Source organism: Bos indicus x Bos taurus, chromosome 22 (genome assembly GCF_003369695.1).
Source record: "Bos indicus x Bos taurus breed Angus x Brahman F1 hybrid chromosome 22, Bos_hybrid_MaternalHap_v2.0, whole genome shotgun sequence".
In the NCBI taxonomy this organism is placed as follows: Eukaryota; Metazoa; Chordata; class Mammalia; order Artiodactyla; family Bovidae; genus Bos; species Bos indicus x Bos taurus.
In genome coordinates, this window is record NC_040097.1 from 4795465 (window position 1) to 4815363 (window position 19899).

Sequence of the window (19899 nt, forward strand, 5' to 3'; positions counted from 1 at the left end):
TCAATTCCTGGGTTAAGAAGTTTCCCTGGAGAAGGGATAGGTTACCCACTCCAGTATTCTTGAGCTTCCCTGGTAGCTCAGCTGGTAAAGTATCTGCCTGCAATGTGGGGGACCTGGTTTCGATCCCTGGGTTAAGAAGATCCCTTTAAGAAGGGAACAGCTACACACTCCAGTATTCTGGCCTGGAGAATTCCACAGGCTGAATAGTCCATGGGGTCGCAAATACTCGGACACACAACTGAGTGACTTTCACTAATCATTAGGGAAATGCAAGTCAAAACCACAGTAATATACAACTTCACACTCAGTAGGATGGCTAAAATCAGAAGACAATGTAACAAGTGCTGAAGAGAATGTAGAGGAACCTGAGCCATCCTACCCTGCTGGCGGAAATGTAAAAGGGCCCAGGCAGGCAATGCCTCAAAAATCCTTAACACAGAGCTACCACAAGACTTGATAATTCCATCTCCAGGCAGGTGTATGTGGTCAACACAAAACCTTGTATGCAGATTTCATACCAGCACTGTTCACAATAGCCAAAAAATAGAATCAATTAATGTCCATCAACTACAAAATGAAAAAATGTGGCACAGCCATCCAACAGAATTGTTATTTGGCAATAGGAAAAAGAATGGACACGTGCTACAGAATGAATAAACTCTGAAAACATGCTACATGAAAGAAACCAGCCACAGAAGACCACACAGTATACAAGTTCATTTATACGATATGATGTCCAGAAGAGACAACCCACAGAGATAGGAAACAGATTAGTGGTTACCTAGGACAAGGGCTAAGGGGAGGGCAGAAATGGGATTGATAATGGGGTACAGAATTTCTTTGGGGGATGATGCAAGTATTCTGGAATTAGATTGTGGTGATGGTTGTACACCTCTGTGAATATACTAAAATGTATATGTACACTTCAAATGGAAATGTACACTTCAAATGGGCAAATTTTAAAATACATCAAATTTATCTCCATAAAACTTACAGGATGTTACCAACAGGGAAAATAGGAGCCTGACAGACTTTATATATTATCTTTGCTTAACTTTTCCATAAATCTACAACTTCTAAAATGAAAGATACAAATATGCAAATTAGTAGACAAAATCATGTAATACATATAGTGGAAGCATGAGGTAACCTAAAGCTGCACCGCAGCAGTTTAGAAAGACACACACAGTGCCTCAGACAAAACCACACTGAATAAATATGAGATGTAAAAAATGAGGTTAGGCCTTGTTTGCAGGGTTACAAAACGAAACAGCTAGAAGAACAGAACTCACAGAACTGGAACAACTTAATCGTTCACTTAGCCAAACCCAGCTTTCCTTTTCCCACTTACCTACAACGTTCCAAATAAATTTACTTTCAGACAACCCAAAAATTTTCAGGAAAAAGTCTACACAGAGAAGAAAAGAAGAAAATGCACAACACTACCTCTATCAATGTAAAATTACTCCCTCTGTGGGCTTCCCTGGTGGCTTGAGTGGTAAAAAATTTGCCTGTAACGCAGGAGACCTGGGTTTCATCCCTGGGTTGGGAAGATCCCCTGGAGCAGGGAATGGCAACCCACTCGTTTTCTTGCCTAGAGAATCCATGGACAGAAGAGCCTGGCAGGCTACAGTCCGTGGGGTGCAAAGTTGGACACAACTGAGTAACTAAGCACACATACACACAGGAAAGCACTTTAACACAATTATGCCTTATCTAAAAGGCTAAAGACCTTACTATCTACAGATCACACTTTATTACAGGGTTCAAGATTCAGATTACTGATCAAACATAAACGATGTCAAGATTTGTTTTCAACCGCTTCTTAAGATGAATAATAGAGCACTCAAAGTGTGCTCTACACAAAGCACGCTCTAAGCAGGGCACAGAGTGACTGGAAAGGGGCATGAAGGAATCCTACGGACAGGAAAATGTTCTAAGTCTTGATCTGACTGGTGATGGACAGAGAAGCCTGGAGTGCTGCAGTCCATGGGGTTGCAAAGAGTCAGACATGGTTGAGCGACTGAACTAACTGAACTGACTGGTTGATTACATATACAGCAGCATACACATATAAAAATTCAGTAAGCTATGCATACATCTTAGATTTGTGCGTTTACTAGAAATTATACCTCAAAATTTTTACATGACATTTTTTAAAAGATTCCAAAGAATGACCTCATTATTCCAAGATATGGGAGGTAAGAAGAGTCAGATTTTGTTTTCTTTTAGTAAAAAGAATCAAGCATGGAGAAGTAAAGCAATTCACTTTATTTTCTTCTGTCAAAATGAAGAAGAAAAACAGGTCTTCCAACTCTCTTCTATCACTGATCTAACCAATGTGTGTCACAGACAATTGAGTTTGAATCTCAAGATCTTTCTACTGAGAATAAAAAAAAAAAGTCAGGAAAACAAAGAGGACATAACCAATTCCGGCAAGTCACTCGGAATAAGGCTAGAAAATTGAGCGACCAAATCAACAGCCTCTACATCCTCAATGCCATATTCTTATTCACAAATAAGAAAAATATTTCTATCTAGAACTGGTTGTGAAATAATTGCAAAGAATGCAAAAGAAGTTCATAGGTTCACACCTCCTCTAAAAACTAACACAGTGCTACCTCTTGCTTCATTCTGTGGTTTTTCTAAGGGTCTCAGGACTATACTCCCTGGCCTTCATTTTGGGCCATTTACACGTCTTGAGTAAGACAGATAGAAGTATAAAGGTTACACCTCAATGAACCAAGGTAAAAGATGGCTCTTATTTTATGGTCATAAAGTTTTAGAGTTGGACTAGATCTGAGAAGTCAATTATTCAGTTAATGAACAAAGCAACTAAATACTAAAATGGTTAAGTGTCAGTCGCTAAGTCGTGTCTGACTCTTTGTGACCCACGGAATTCTCCAGGCAAGCATACTGGAGTGGGTAGCCATTCCCTTCCCCAGGGGATCATCCCAACCAGGGATCAAACCCAGGTCTCCTGCATTTCAGGCAGATTCTTTACTGTCTGCATCGCCAAAGTTCAAAAAGGATTAAGAGACTTGCCTAATATCTCAGAGCTAACAGGTGGAATAGTCAAAGTTGAATTCAGCCTTCTATTCATCACACCACACCTATTATCTCTGTCCACACAAAAGCTGGATCCACCTTATCTAAAGTGATAATTATACTCTGGAAAAAAAGTTGTTCATATTATGTAAAGCCTCATACTTATCTGTCCCATAGCACTACTATTTTAATTTATAATCAGAATTATAACTATCAGTCAGTCAGTACCTTCTTTTCTCAGCAGTCTCCTTGGTAAACTGAATAAATATCAAAATATTACTTGGTAAGTGAACACTCAGAGATAAGATAAGCCATGAAACACAGTCCAAAAAGAAATATACCATCTTTAACACTGGTCTCTTACTGACACAAAAATCTCCAAAACCTATGCCTGAGGCAAAAGAAAAACAGCATTATAATACTGTCCTATTTATGTAAAATTACTTCATATATACACATCTATATGTGTATATACTTGTAAAGAGACATGTATAGAAGAATGTTTACAAAATTATAATGGTAATCATCCATGTGGGATGGAATTTCAGATTAATCTGAACTGGAAAGGAAGAAGAAAAACTGTCACTGTTTGCAGACAACATGATACTATACACAGGAAGTCCTAAAAACTCAGAACGGTAAGACACTGACAAAAGAAACTGAAGACAACACAAACAGATGGGAAGATATACCATGTTCATGGATTTGAAGAATGCATAATATACATCATAATTGGATTTATATACATCATGAAATGATTATCATAGTAAGTTTAATAAAAATCCATCGTCTCATATAGGTAACAAAATTAAAACACTAGGAGAAAAATATTTTTTTCTTGGGATGAAAACCCTTAGGATTTACCATCTCAACAACTTTCATATGTGACATAAAGCAGTGTTAATTATATTTATCATGTTGTACATTACATCCCTGCTGCTGCTGCTGCTAAGTCACTTCAGTCATGTCCGACTCTGTGCGACGACCCCATAGATGGCAGCCCACCAGGCTCCCCCGTCCCTGGGGTTCTCCAGGCAAGAACACTGGAGTGGGGTGCCATTTCTAGTACTTATCTAAAACTGGAAGCTAGTACCTTTTGACCGCCTTTATTCAACTGCCCCCTCGCCTCCATCCATCCCCCTCACCTCTAGTAACAAACCTCATCTTTGCTATGAGTTTGTGTTTCTGAAGTATAACCAACGATACTATGTTATTTCCTGTTATACAACACAGTGATTCAGTATTTCTATAGTCCATTTTAAACTGATCACCATAATAAATCTAGTTACAATACATCACCATAGATGATATTACAAAGTTATTAACTATACTCCCCCAATTTTACATTTCACACCCATGACACATTTTGTTTTGCAACTAGAAGTTTGTACCTCTTAATCTCCCTCACCTATTCCTTTCTTCCCTCTCCTCTCTAGTTTACTTTTTAAATGGCCAAGTCTGTCATCTCATTTTAGGACCACGAAAAAGAAAAGTTTAGTTACTAAAACACGGTAAAAGGAAGTTAATTCTGCAAGCTAGAAGAGAAAAAGGCAATTCTTATTTCAGAATACGTGAAAGAGTAATGTAAATTCTCTAGGTACTAAAAGAAATTAAACAAACTCTAAATAAAATCAGATTGAAATTGACAATCATAATGCGTTTACATTCATTGTCTGAAATATGACATATGTAAACATGGGAAAAACATATATGACATTTTTTTAAAACTTTGGTCAACTGGTCAAATTTTTCTAAACCTATCTTAAGAAAACATTGGAACAACAACAACAAAAAAGCTTAAACGGTATTCCCAAGAACCCAAACTATACTGCACACGGCACCACTTAGGGATCTACATGACTGGGAAAATGATCGTCATTTTATGAGGCTCCCATTCCACCCTGTTTGGACTGGTGCTAAGAAATCTTCTTGTTAATAAACAGCCAGTCCCAACTAAAAATGAAGAGAAAATCTAAGGTAACTCAACTGAAGGAAGAACATGTGGCCAAGGAAAGAACCGAAGCCACAGAGAATGGGTTATTTCACGGTACTTTCCAATTCAGTCTATCTGGTGACTCTGTGTTTGCCTGCTTTCAAGAAACTGACTTGAAGGCCAAGTGAAACTAAATTTTTAAAAATAAAGCTAAGAATAAACTGAGTCACAGAATCAGGGCCAGGATTCTAATGATGTTAAAAGATAAGACATGAGATTGGGCTTCCCTGGTGGCTTAGACTGTAAAGAATCTGCCTGCAATATGGGAGACCTGGGTTTGCTCCCTGGGTTGGGAAGATCCCCTGGAGGAGGGAAAGGTTACCCATTCCACTATTCTCACCTGGGAAACGCCATGGACAGAAGAGCCTGGCAGGCTACAGTCCCTGGGGTAGCAAAGACTCGGACACTACTGAATGACTAACATTTTCAACATTTGGGTGAGTAGTTGGGAAATCCTCTGATCTTAGGAAAGTGCATCTGATTCATTTATTCAGTTCAGTTCAGTCGCTTAGTCGTGTCCGACTCTTTGCGACCCCATAGACTGCAGCACACCATGGTTCCCTGTCCATCACCAACTCCGGAGCTTACTCAAACTCATGTCCATCATGTCGGTGATGCCATTCAACCATCTCATCCTCTGTCGTTCCCTTCTCCTCCTGCCTTCAATTCTTTCCCAGCATCAGGGTCTTTTCCAATGAGTCAGTTCTTCCTATCAGGTGGTCAAAGTATTGGAGTTTCAGCTTCAGCATCAGCCTTTCCAGTGAATATTCAGGACTGATTTCCTTTAGGATGGACTGGTTGGAACTCCTTGCTGTCCAAGGGACTCACAAGAGTCTTCTCCAACACCACAGTTCAAAAGCATCAATTCTTTGGCACTCAGCTTTCTTTATGGTCCAACTCTCATACACATGACTTCTGGAAAAAACCACAGCCTTGACTAGATGGACCTTTGTTGTAAAGTAACATCTCTGCTGCTTAATATGCTATCTAGGTTGGTCATAACTTTTATTCCAAGGAGCAAGTGTCTTTTAATTTCATGGCTGCATGGTTTTTATTAGTAAACCTTTATTAGCCCACAGGACAGAGGAGCCCGGTAGACTACAGTCCACGGGGTCGCAAAGAGTCAAACACGACTGAGAGACTTACCACACACAGAGATTCTAGTCAGTTTACATAGGTAGCTGGCAGCAAAGGCTAGAACTGACTTTCTAACCCCTAGAAGAGAACAGATATTTACTGAGTGCCTAATATGTGCTGCATGGAACAACAGACTGGTTCCAAATAGGAAAAAGGAGGACGTCAAGGCTGTATATCGTCACCCTGCTTATTTAACTTCTATGCAAAGTACATCATGAGAAACGCTGGGCTGTAAGAAGCACAAGCTGGAATCAAGATTGCCGGGAGAAATATCAATAACCTTAGATATGCAGATGACACCACCCTTATGGCAGAAACTGAAGAGGAACTAAAAACCCTCTTGATGAACGTGAAAGAGGAGAGTGAAAAAGTTGGCTTAAAGCTCAACATTCAGAAAACTAAGATCATGGCATCCGGTCCCATCACTTCATGGGAAATAGACGGGGAAACAGTGGAAACAGTGGCTGACTATTTTTTGGGGCTCTAAAATCACTGCAGATGGTGACTGCAGCCATGAAATTAAAAAACGCATACTCCTTGGAAGGAAAGTTATGTCCAATGTAGATAGCATGTTAAAAAGCAGAGACATTACTTTGCCAACAAAGGTCCATCTAGTCAAGGCTATGGTTTTTCCAGTGGTCATGTATGGATGTGAGAGTTGGACTGTGAAGATAGCTGAGCGACGAAGAATTGGTGCTTTTGAACTGTGGTGCTGGAGAAGACTCTCTTGAGAGTCCCTTGGACTGCAAGGAGATCCAACCAGTCCATCCTAAAGGAGATCAGTCCTGGGTGTTCACTGGAAGGACTGATGCTAAAGCTGAAACTCCAATACTTTGGCCACCTCATGCAAAGAGTTGACTCACTGGAAAAGACCTGATGTTGGGAGGGATTGGGGCAGGAGGAGAAGGGGACGACAGAAGATGAGATGGCTGGATGACATCACCGACTCGATGGACACGAGTCTGAGTGAACTCCACGAGTTGATGATGGACATGGAGACCTGGTATGCTGCGACTGATGGGGTCGCAAAGAGTCGGACACAACTGAGCAACTGAACTGAATATGTGCTGAGAACTCAGCTGGGCACTCTTAGACCAGTGCTCACTGCTGTACACCCAGATACTTCCTGTAGAGGTTCAAACATGTAAGGCTTGTGTGCTTAGTCTCTCACTCAATTCCAATTCTTTGCAATCATTGACTGTAGGCCGTCGGGCTCCTCTGTCCGTGGAATTCCCTAGGCAAGAATATTGGAGTGGGTAGCCATTCTTGTCTCCGGGGGATCTTCCTGACCCAGGGATTAAACCTGGGTCTCCTTCATTGCATGGGGATTCTTTACCATCTCTGCATCAAAGAAGCCCTATTTAAAGCTTACATTCTCTGTAAAGAAATTTTGTATTAGGACAAGGCAGTGACCACATCTTTAACAAGCATATTAAAATTAGCAGACAGAGGTACGGAAAAAAAATTTTAAGTAGAAATGAATTTGAAATTCCAAACAATTTACCCTTCCTTCCTTCCTATGAAAATTCACACGTGGTTTACTGTTAAAAAGATTAAAACTACCGAAAGACATCTCTACCCAAATTTTATGACCCAACAGGTCTAAGAAAAACAAGCCTTATTACTGTTGGAAAAATTATTTCTTTTTGTCACATTACACTAAGAACGAGCTCTGTCACGGAATTAGAGTACAGTCATCTGAGGACAAAAGTCTATGCAGAAAAAGAACTGATACTGGAATCTGATAATGATCCCTGAGGAAAATGACATCTAGCTGTTTTCAATGGTACCTTTCATCTAAGAATCTCAAATGCTATTTACATTACCAAGAATCAAAATGGTGGCATCACAGCCCAATAAAGAAACAAATCAGTGACCTAGAGGGAACTCACTACTGATGTTCTGAAACTCAGCCCTCTACTCTAAAAGCAAAATCTAGTTTTATGTAATCGTACTATGAATGAGATGGTTGGATGGCATCACTGACTCAATGGACTTGAGTTTGAGCAAACTCAGGGAGATAGTGAAGGACAGGAAGCCTGGTGTGCTACAGTCTATGGGTTGCAAAGAGTTGGACACAACTTAGTGAATGAACAACAACAATAACTATGATATCGTAAGAAATATATATTTGGTCTTCACCTCCAGTTCCTGACACACAGCTCCCAAAACCCTTTGAATTTCCTGAGTTAGAGCAGTGTCTTTTGTTATTCAAAACAAGCCCCTTTCAACCATACCTGAGTTTATGCTAACAAGATGACTCTTGCGGGGTGGCGGTGGGGGGCCCTAGATAGCATCCGGATGGGAGGTAGTTGCGAGAGGAACTATCCCTGTGATTAGAGGTTTGCAACTTTCAGGTTCTGCCCCCAGTCTGGGGAAGGGAGACAGACTGGACAGAGTTAGCCACCCATGTCAGTGATTCAACCAATCATTCCCAGGGTGATGGAAACTCCACAAACTCCCTCAACAAAGGGGTTCCAGGAGCTTCCGGATGGGTGAGCACAAGGAACCAGAGGGTGGTGCACGGGCAGAGGGCAGGGAGGCGCCCTACACCCACCCATGCATCTCTTACAGTTAGCTGTTTCTGAGCTGTGTCCTTCTTGACAAATCTGTAAATGTAAGCAATGTGTTTTTTTCTGAGTTTTGTGAGTCAACCCAGTGAATTACTGAACCTGAGAAGGGGGTCATGGAAACCACAGAATTTGTAGCAAAGTCAGAGAAGGTAACAGGTGACCCAGGACTTACAACTGGTGTCTACCCTGGGGGGTCTTATGAAACTGAACTTATAGATCTGACACTAGCTCCAGGGAGATAGTGTAAGAATTGAATTGAATTGTTGGACACTCAGTTGGTATGGAAATAGACAACTGTGGTGTGGAAAAACCCACACAAAAGTAGTTAACTCCTGGTCTGCATTTGTAAAGCTTGAAGATGCAAATGGGTTTGTTGATAGAGACTCCCAGCTTACCTTACTGCATACATATAAATAATAAACCCTCCAATTTAAGCAATGTTGTCAGAATAGTTGCTACTAATAATAATTAGCATTAATTTTATGCCATCTATGCGCTTTGCACCAGGCTTTAAACTTAGAATAAATTATTTCCAGTATATATACAATTCTGAAAGGTAAACACTGCCAAGAGCAGAAGAGAAAATTACATCTCATCATTAAACTTCCCACTGTACATAGCAAGTGGCAGAGACAGGGGCAAAATCTGGTTTTAACAGACAAATCCCTGCCTTCTTCTACACTATAGCAGCCTTTACTTTTTACATGGAGTGTAACATTATAAACTCTCTAACAATCTTTGAGGATAACATGTCTCAAATTATGCCCATGAAAGGCTAGTCTTAAGAGATGCTCTATGGAAAAAATAATTATAAAGTAAAAATGAAATTTCATGTACAGATCTAGTATTCTACTTCTGTACTTTACATACTTAAGAAAACTGCTTTTAATCTGTACTCTCTGGCTAGTTGGCAGACATTTCACTTTATTTCTTCCCCAATTATTAAGGAACTAAGTCAACAAGACTTTCATTACTTTCTCATCATTGCCAACATTAGCACTAAGGAGAGAGAACATTTGAAGTTAGAAAACCGTAGGAGCTGTGAGGGATAAGAAAACTCACATAGTCCAGACTCTAGCAGGGGTTCCTCTCACTATCTCCAGAAGACAAGCATCCAGCCTATATCTGAGTATCTCTAATGACAGAGACCTCACAATTCACCTGCTCCACTGTTGGACAGATCCTATGTGTGAAAGGTCTTCCCCAGGGTGGGATAAAATTCACGTCCACTAATGTAATCTCCACCTGCTGTCGCCCTCTGCTGTAATACAGATGAGAAGCCTGCTCCTGTTGCTTAAAGCTCTTCCAAATATATCTAGGTAGTTGAGTTTCCAAGTATTAGCTTCCACAGCAAAAGAGCACCTGATTCTGCTACTCTTCTTCACTAGATAAAGATGGCTAGAGCTCTCAGTATTCTGGTCACTTTAATGTGGACAATTTAGATTAACACTGTCCCACCGAAGTATACAGTCCCTAAGAGGACACAATACCTAAGACATAATCTGACAGTACACGAACAAAGGACCAGTGCTTCTTTTAACCTGACACTGTACATCTCTAACGCTCATCGACGTTAGCCACTTTCCACAGCCACTTCGCACAGCTACTTCAGATCACGGTGGCTGTCAGATGAAAAACAAACCATCTGGGGCCAGATCATTTAACAGGAATACCCTAAGTCATTCACGCGCACATCGAAGTCTGCAAAGTACTTCCATTTGCTGTTCAGCTGCGAAGTACTTCCATAAGGCACCATAAAACCCACCCTTCCCAACCCTTGCCATCCCTCATACACGTTTGTGTCTCAGGACCTTTGCACTTGCCATCTGCTATGCCTGGCATGCTCTTCTCATATTTCTGCATTTCTCCGTCATCTCTTTCAAGACTTGACTCAAATGTCACCTTCTCTTTAAGGCTGTCTGTGAGCACTAAATATATTCCTCCCCTCAGTGAGCCCTATTCCCCTTTCCCACTTTTACGTTTCTCATCAGAACTGGTCACCATAGGTTAAAAACTGCATTTTTACTTATTTTGTTTATTCTATCTCCCCATATATTATACAACGTAAGCTCTATAAAAGCAGAGACTTTTGTCAGTTTTCTTCCCCAGTGCCAAGGATACAGCAAGCACTCAATAAATATTTTAAATACATGAAATAAAAAATGAGGTCTCTCTTCAAAACTACCAAAAGATCTTGTAAAATGCTTCCTTATCACACAAATTGAAGTTTTCTCAGCATTACATCACACAGATCTGCTTTTTAAAATATAATGAGAACCTACCATGTAATTAGGCACTGTAAACACTAATGTTCCACCATAGTTAAGCATGGGGATTTAAAAGTTGATTCAGGACTGGGCTGTACCACCAAAAATTTTGTAGAAATAAAAACTGAGTCTCTGAGTGAAAATAAAACAGAGATGCCTACAGCTTTCCACGATGCAGTAACAACCCTTTATATTGATAAAAACAGTCTTCCACACAAATTTTTTCACTTGATCCTCAACAATCCCATAAGTTTTGTGTAAAACAAATAACAATAACACATTTTAAAGATAAGAAAATGAACATGCTTTAACTCTCAAAATATGGCCATAAAAATGTCAAAACTAGGACTGAAGTGTCTAAATTTTTAGTTCAAAACTCTATAATATCACATCTCTTCTTGCAAATGATACTGAACCAGACTATAAAATCATACAGCCATATCTTATGCTGGACAGTAAGCTTTCCCAAACCACCCAGTGCCTCTGCAAAATGGAGGCAAACAAAAAACTCAATTCATCAAAGTCATGATCTCAACTTGAGTTATAAGAATTCAAACTGCTTCTTCCTGTTACTTATTAGACTAACCCAGAGCCCAGTGACATTCACCAAGATGTAAGAAACGAGCTTGTGAGATTACACATCAAGGAAGTTTTACTAGGACTTCCCTGGTGGTCCAGCGATTAAGACTCTGCACTTCCAATGCTGGGGGCATGGGCTCGCGCCCTGGTTGGGGAGCTAAGATTCCACATACCGTGTGGTGTGGCCCAAAAAAATAAAGGAGAGAAACTTACTGAGCTACGATGACTGCTACAAATAAAGGAAGAACAGGAGTAAGGAAGATGGAGTAAATGAATGAATGAGAACTGAGTTCCACTGAGGAAAGAGGCAGTGTTATGATGTCATACTGCTCTAAGTGATGTAATTTTGCAATAGAAGAAAAAAAGACATACCTCCTCAAAATCCAAGCACAACAGCTTTCCTTCCTTTGCATAGATGAGGATGAACAGTTGTAATCCAGAATGTTCCCAAATATTTATTTTTTTAAAAGACAGAGAAATAGAAAATCCATGTGAAAAGACATCCAATCTGGGAAGATGGAGACTATCTTCTAAGTCTTATGATCAAGAGCAGCTGTTCGCCAACTGTCAGAATCTGAAGAAAGTGCTAACTGTCGGTGTGTCTTCTCAAGAGAGTAATACCTGCTGGGACAGAGGAGCAAGAAGAGAAAGAAATACTACTGAATGCAAGTGTCTGGCTAGCAAACAATTACCAGTTGTTAGTCTGCAAAATTTTTCAAGTTGATAAAATGTATATCAGAAGATCACATGAAGGTAAATACAAGTGACCTAGCCTGTCCAGGCTGGGGTTATCAATAACAGCATCAATCCAGCTCTCTGATCAATAATAAATAAGCAGTAAAGAAAATACAAAAACCTGTTTCATGTTTTCTATCTCAAGATTATGGTCATATCATACAACTAAACATAGGCAAATAATATTAGTCTGCCAAAGACACCAAAGCACTCTAGTACTTATAAATACTGTAGAACTACCAATGCAGATGTCTATGTCAGCAGGAAATATAGAATAATCATGTAAAAAATACATATTTAGGTCTGGCAGGAAAGCAAAGTTGATGTGGAAGTGAAGAAATATTTCTAAAGTGTAAAAAAAAACGACTGCCAACCTGGAATTCTATACCCAGAGAAAACAGCCTCGATAAATCAAGGCACATTAAAGACTTCTTCAAACAGACAAAAATCCATGAAGGGATCCATCACCAGCAAATCTGAACTACAAGAAATGTTAAAAGAAGTCCTTCTTTCAGAAGGAAAACATACCAGGTAGAAATCCAAAACTACACAGAAAAAAGAAGAGCACTGGAAATGGTAAATAGAATACACATACAGTACTGGACAAAGGCTTTTATTATAATCAGCCGATTCACTCACTTATCAAAATAAAGAAAAAATACTAACAAGATACATATAACACACATATCTCCCAAAATAAAGAACCTTGATTAACAGAACTCATTTCCCATCACCCATTCCTTTAAACTAGAGAGTCAATATTATCTTTTTTACAAAATGAAGTCTCAAGGTACAAGCTAGCAATGGCAACCCAATCCAGTCCTCTTGCCTGGCAAATCCCATGGACGGAGGAGCCTGGTAGGCTGCAGTCCCTGGGGTCGCTAGGAGTCGGACATGACTGAGTGACTTCACTTTCACTTTTCACTTCCATGCATTGGAGAAGGAAATGGCAACCCACTCCAGTGTTCTTGCCTGGAGAATCCCAGGAACGGGGAAGCCTGATGGGCTGCCATCTATGGGGTCGCACAGAGTCAGACACGACTGAAGCAACTGAGCAGCAGCAGCAGCAGTGAGTCTTTTAAGGATGTGAAATTAAAATATTCTTGGTTCTAGTCCAGTGTTCTATACACAAACTCTTTTAAAGTGCCTGCCTAAAAAGAATTTCCTGGACTAAATTATGATGGCAGTTAATACATAATTTATCTATTTCCCATCATCTCCAGGGAACCCCAAAGTCACTTAGATACTACAAAGAAAGCAAAGAATGTTTCTCACTTTCAATAAGTCTGAAAAACAACATTAGCTTTTAAATAAATTGGTCAGGTTACTCCAAACTTTCTAGAGGAAGAAAACATTTGCCAACTCTTGAGGAAAATTAATTTGTCAAAGCAGTAAGAGCAAAACAAAGCTTCGAGGTTGGGTGCTGGGATAGGGGAAAAAAAAAAACGCTAATATTTAATGCCACTCTATCACAGTCCAAACCTCAGAGGGAATGTGGTTAGTAAGAATAAAACCTCTGTAAAATTATTGATGCCAAACAGATTACAGAATGGGAATCCTGCCTACTATCCCTCTAAATACAAAATGTTAAACACAATTCATACATTCGGAGATTCCTCGAGACTACAGGCAGATCTTATAATAAAACTTCACAGTGAGTGAATCTCACTCTCTGAGACTAAATGGTACACAACATAATTCAGGAAATTCCTCTTAACAGAATTCGAAGGGAAAGCTACTACTGTCACCCTATCAGGACCAACTTTCTGTTCTGTGCAAAGACAACAGAATAATTAAGGGATTTCAGTATTCAATGATGAATATCATGCCAAGAGAAAAGTATCATTCTTTCAGCACTTTACCACAAGTAAGCCATCAGGTAACCTGCCTCTTATTATAAAAGTAAAGTTTATCAAAAGAAATATATTGGTTATAAACCTAAGAGATTTTAAAACATATGTTCAAACAAAAACTTATACATGAATGTTCATGGCAGCATGATTCATAATAGTCAAAAAGTGAAAACACCATCAATGTCCATCACTGACGAATGATTCAAGATGTGGTATATTCATTCAATGAATTATTACTCAGCTACAAGAAAGACAGAAATACTGAAACATGCTACAACATGGATCAACCTTAAAAACATTAAGTAAATGAAGCCAGAAACAAAAGGCCATGTATTATATGATTTCATAAATGAAATGTACAGAACAGGCAAATCCACAGGGACATGAATCAGACCAGTGATTGCCAGAGGATGAGGAAAGGAACTGCTTACTGGACACGAGGTTCCATTCTGCACTGACGGAAATGCTCTGGAACTGGACAGCAGTGGCGCCAGTGCCGCACAGCTTTGTGAATGCGCTAACAGTCTCTGAGCCACACGTTTTCAGTGGTGAAAATGATGAATTTTAGGTTATGTGAATTTTACTCAATAGAAAAAAAGTAGTATGCTTCTAATTGTTAGTTATTTAGTACCTATACCACCTGACCTGCCTCCCGAGAAATCTGTATGCAGGTCAAGAAGCAACAGTTAGAACTGACCATGGAACAACAGACTGGTTCCAAACTGGGAAACGAGTACATCAGAGCTGTATATTGTCACCCTGATTATTTAACTTATATGCAGAGTACATCATGTGAAATGCCAGGCTGGAGGAAGCACAAGGTGGAATCAAGACTGCTGAGAGAAATAACAATAACCTCAGATACACAGATGACACCACCCTTAAGGCAGAAAGTGAAGAAGAACTAAAGAGCCTCTTGATGAAAGTGAAAGACAAGAGTGAAAAAGTTGGCTTAAAACTCAACATTCAGAAAAAAAAAGATCATGGCATCTGGTCCCATCACTTCATGGCAAATAGATGGGGAAACTATGGAAACAGTGAGAGACTTTATTTTCTTGGGTTCCAAAATCACTGCAGATGGTGACTGCAGCCATGAAATTAAAAGATGCTTGTTCCTTGGAAGAAAAGCTATTAAAAAGCAGAGCTATTACTTTGCCAACAAAGGTCTGTATAGTCAAAGCTATGGTTTTTCCAGAAGTCTGTATGGATGGCAGAGTTGGACTTTAAAGCATGCTGAGCACCGAAGAACTGATGCTTTTCAACTGTGGTGCTGGAGAAGACTCTTGAGAGTCCCTTGGACTGAAAGGAGATCAAACCAGTCAATCCTAAAGGATATAAGTCCTGAATACTCATTGGAAGGACTAATGCTGAAGCTGAAATTCCAATACTTTGGCAAGCTGATGTGAAGAACTCATTGGAAAAGACCTTGTTGCTGGGAAAGACTGAAGGTGGGAGGAGAAAGGGGTGACAGAGGATGAGATGGTTGGAAGGCTGATGCTTGGGATGAGTGTTTGAGCAAGCTCCGGGAGCTGCTGATGGACAGGGAAGGTCTGGCAGGCTGCAGTCCATGGGGTCTCAAAGAGTCGGACACAACTGAGCAACTAAACTGAACTGAGCTCCCACTACTTAACAAAATGCTGTGTTCATAAAAATCTCTCAAAACTACTGTTTAAAAATTCAATATACCGACATTCTAGAAAAGAACAGAGACAGTGAACAGATGAGTGAGTGTCAGGGTCTGGTGAGGCAGAAGTCAAATAGGTGAGGCTCAAGTTTTTTAGAGCAGTGAAACTACTCTATATGACAGTGTAATGGTGAATAAAAGACATCAAACATTTGTCAAAACCCGTAAAACTTGTTTTTTTAATTAAAAAACACTTAATGGCTTTCCATTCCTTTTATAGTGAAATTCAAATATTTTTCCATGGCCAATGGAGCATGATCAATCCTTTCTGTGTATCTCTCTCCTCCTGGTTTGCCATGGCCTCTTTTTTTTTTTTTTAATTAATCAATTTATTTTAATTGGAGGCTGATTACTTTACAATATTGTACGGGTTTTTGCCATACATTGACATGAATCAGCCGTGGGTGAACATGTGTCCCCCATTCTGAACCCCCCTCCCTCCTCCCTCTCCTTAAACCCCTAGAACTTTAAGGCAGTGTAAATTCATGTTGAGGTTAAGGACAAATAGTTACACACAGAAATATTTAAAGATATGTGTATATACACAGCTTAACATATACACTCATGTCCTTGCTCTCTCACTCAGAGTGTGGAGAAGCAACAACACTCTGACAGCAACCAGCACACCCGGCACTCAGACCTTGGTTTCTAACCAATTTCCCCACAATAAACTACAGTGCCCTAGAAGGATGACCATACAACTGAGGCATCCCATAAAAGATGAACCTGAAGCATTTTATGTTGCCAGAAAGAAAGCATTCACACACACGCATAGCCAAGGGAGTACGTCAAAGGAAAGGGATACAGAAAGCCAACTGAAAGAGCTACAAATGGCCAGAGCTGAATAATTTGAGCAATGAAATTTATGTAGGTACTCCACTTCAAAGGAGGTAGAGCATAACTCATCACTCATTAAGTGTGGGCTACACCTAGTGACCCTCTTCCAGAGCATAATACAGAAAGTGAGAAAAAAAAAGGGTAGCTTTACAGCGGAGAAAACAGACACTAGCACCAGTTAAGTGATCGAGGTTAACAACGTCACTGATAGAGTCACATCAGTAGTATGTCCTCTTGAAGTGCAATGAGAGGGGCGCTTTACCTCTGTGGTCTTCCTTCCAAAATCGTATTACATTAATCTACTATTAGAAAAACATCAGACAGATGTCTGGTTGAAGGATATTCTATGAAAATACCTGATCAGTTATCTTCAAAATTGCCAAGGCCATTAAAAACAAGGGAAGTCTGACATACTGCCTCGATCAAGAGGGGCCAAGGAGACATGACTATTGAACGTAACGCGCCATCCTGAATGGGATCCTGGAAAACAAAAAAGGACATGAAGGAAAACGCTGCGGAACTCCGAATAAAGTATAGACTCAGTAACAATGTACCCATACTGATTCATTAATAGTGGCAAACGTAACACACTAATCCAAGATGTTAATAATAGGGGAAGCTGGGTGTGGGACAGTAACTCTCTACCATCTTCCCAATAAATCACTACATCTAACAGTTCTAAATAAAATGTTGACTTTTAAAGTTTTTATTTTTAGAAAGTTGTAAACATTTTATATGCTCTTGGCTCTCAAGAAGCTTACCGTCTCATTGTGAGGTAAGATATATGCTCATGAAAGAAGTATAAAATGTAAAAATAATATTGAGAAATACAGATAAAAGTATCAATATTTAGGAATGTAGCTCTAGAATTATAAGGGAAGACTTCATCAAGGAGGTAAAACCTAAGTTTGCACCTTAAAACAGACTTCAGGGTCCCAAAGCAAAAAAGAACAATGACCAGGGCACTTATAAGAACCAGAAGGGTGAATAAGGAAAAACTAAAAGAAATGAAGGGCTTCCCAAGTGGCTCAGTGGTAAAGAATTCACCTGCCAATGCAGGAGACACAGATTCAATTCCCTGGAGAAGGAAATGGCAACCCACCCAAGTACTCTTGCCTGGAAAATCCCATGGACAGAGGAGCCTGGCAGGCTACAGTCCATGGGGTCGCAGAGTCAGACATGACCTAGCAACTACACAACACAAAAAGAAATGAGAGGATTTAGCCCTAAGGTCACGTGGCAGAACTAATAGGGTTATGTCATATGCCCATTTAACTTACAAGCTGACCTCTGGGAAAATGTGACCAACACTCAAGGACACGGGGAGTGACAGCTGCTCTGCAGAGCCACAACAGGAAATGCCAGTTTGGAAAGACAGGAAGCAGGTGGCCAAGTTCTTCTCTACAACTTTTCAAAGGACAGTGTGCATGTGAGCCCAATGAAGCCAAAATTTAGATTCAAATCCTGCAAACATGTATTGACCACTTACATCTCATTTAATATGCACAACATATCTGTAAACATTTATTAATGTTTTGCATTTATCCATTTAAGAGGCTTAAATTTATACATTAAAAGGCACGATGCATAAATACAATAAAATTAATCCCGCAGCAAAGCAGGAACACATTAAAATTCACTGTCTGATAAGGATGTGATAGTTCTTAAAAGGCAAAAAATTTTCTGAAGGCCTACATATAGACGTAATAATTTTTTTTCCTCTTGTTCCTTCCTTCAGTCAAGCTTAGTGGCTCCCAGTCTGAAAAAGGCTTAAGAATTAAACACAATTATATATGCACAAACATGCACACTATGCTTTTGAAATAATTTAAGGAATTTTCAAGTATAGTCTTCATCTTATGTAATGTTTGTCTCAAGCACTGACTTCAGAACCGAATCCTGGAGACGAGGTGCAGCCCCCACTGCAGGCTTCCTCTGTGGGCACGGGAAGGCAGCCTTAGGGAAAGGAGGCGGAGAGGCTGAGTCCCACCACAACGTGAAGGGTATTCTGACAACAATCAGAGCAGTCAAAAAACGGCCTGGGCTACCTCACAGGAATGAATTTTCAGTCATCAGAGGAGTTCAAACAGAGGCTGAAAAATCACTGAGAATATCTGAGAAGAGAGCAATTGGGTAAGAAGCTAAGATCTCTTCCAGGTCTTCAATTCTATAACGTGTAGACTGTAAAAACCTGTCAGGAGCGCAAACTAGTTGAGAAGAACAAAATGAAAAAAAGACATCAGGGCAAGAATGACACAGTACGTGAAGTCAATGCTGGGGACCACAGCAGTGCGTGCGTGCTCAGTCATGTCCAACTCTTTTCTGACCCCATGGATTGCAGCCTGCCAGGCTCCCCTGTCCATGGGATTTTTCCAGGCAAGAATACTGGAGTGGGTTGCCATTTCCTGCTCCAGGCGATATTCATGACCCAGGGATCGAACCTGTATCTCTTGAGTCTCCTGCATTAGCAGGTGGATTCTTTACCGCTGAGCCAAAATGCCAGAAGCTCACTTCTACCTGCAAGTGTTGGTCCTTGCTATTTCATCTGCCAAGGAAGCTCTTCCATCTCAATGACAGGCCACAGCTCAAGTATCTTCTCAATGATGCCTCCCCCACCAACACCGCCAGGCACGGGCTTATCATCAGATCGACTTGTTTTGTTTTCTTCATGGTTCACACTATTTAGGAGTCAGCAAACTTTTTCTATAAAATGCCAGGCCACAGACCAAATCCAGCTTGTCCCATGTTTTTATATGGCCTATGAACTAAGAATGGTTTTTACCTTTTCAATAGGTGAAGGGAAAAAAAAATCAAAAAGTAGAATTCAATTATTTTATGATACGGGAAAACTGAATGAAATTAAAATTTCCGCGTCCAAAGTTTAATTAGAACATGGACACACTTGTTTCTGTACTGTACTGTCTGTGGCTGCGTTTGTACTTAAACAAGAGAGCTGAGTAGCTGCAACAGAGACTGCATGGCGCGTAAAGCCTAAAATATTTCGTTTCTGGTCCTTTCAGAAAGTTTGCTAATCACTGATTTGTAGTATTACCTCTATTTGCTTATTTGCTATCCTCATTCTCACATACACAAAATCAATTTTAATGAAGGCAGACCTTCCCCCACACTGTAGGCCAGTACCTACCTAGAAACAATCCTGGAACAAATTAAGCGCTTGATTAATTAAGCTATT

General features: G+C 40.0%; 1 protein-coding gene across 9 annotated transcripts in view; it reads right to left on the bottom strand.

The window, feature by feature from the left end:
• Positions 1 to 19899, bottom strand: part of TMCC1 (transmembrane and coiled-coil domain family 1) — a 156562-nt gene that overhangs the window by 134006 nt on the left and 2657 nt on the right. For 3 of the 9 annotated variants that reach the window (XM_027523475.1, XM_027523481.1, XM_027523480.1), the window contains exons 2-3: positions 17063 to 17186; positions 11970 to 12218 (exon numbers count right to left, since the gene is read on the bottom strand). The exons of 1 other annotated variant lie outside the window; for it this stretch is intronic. The gene's annotated coding sequence lies outside the window, so the exon portion shown is untranslated. Of the gene's footprint in view, positions 1 to 11969; positions 12222 to 17062; positions 17187 to 19223; positions 19469 to 19899 lie in introns of those variants that run through there. 5 more of the 9 variants (XM_027523477.1, XM_027523476.1, XM_027523482.1 and 2 more) reach the window with 5 other exon arrangements.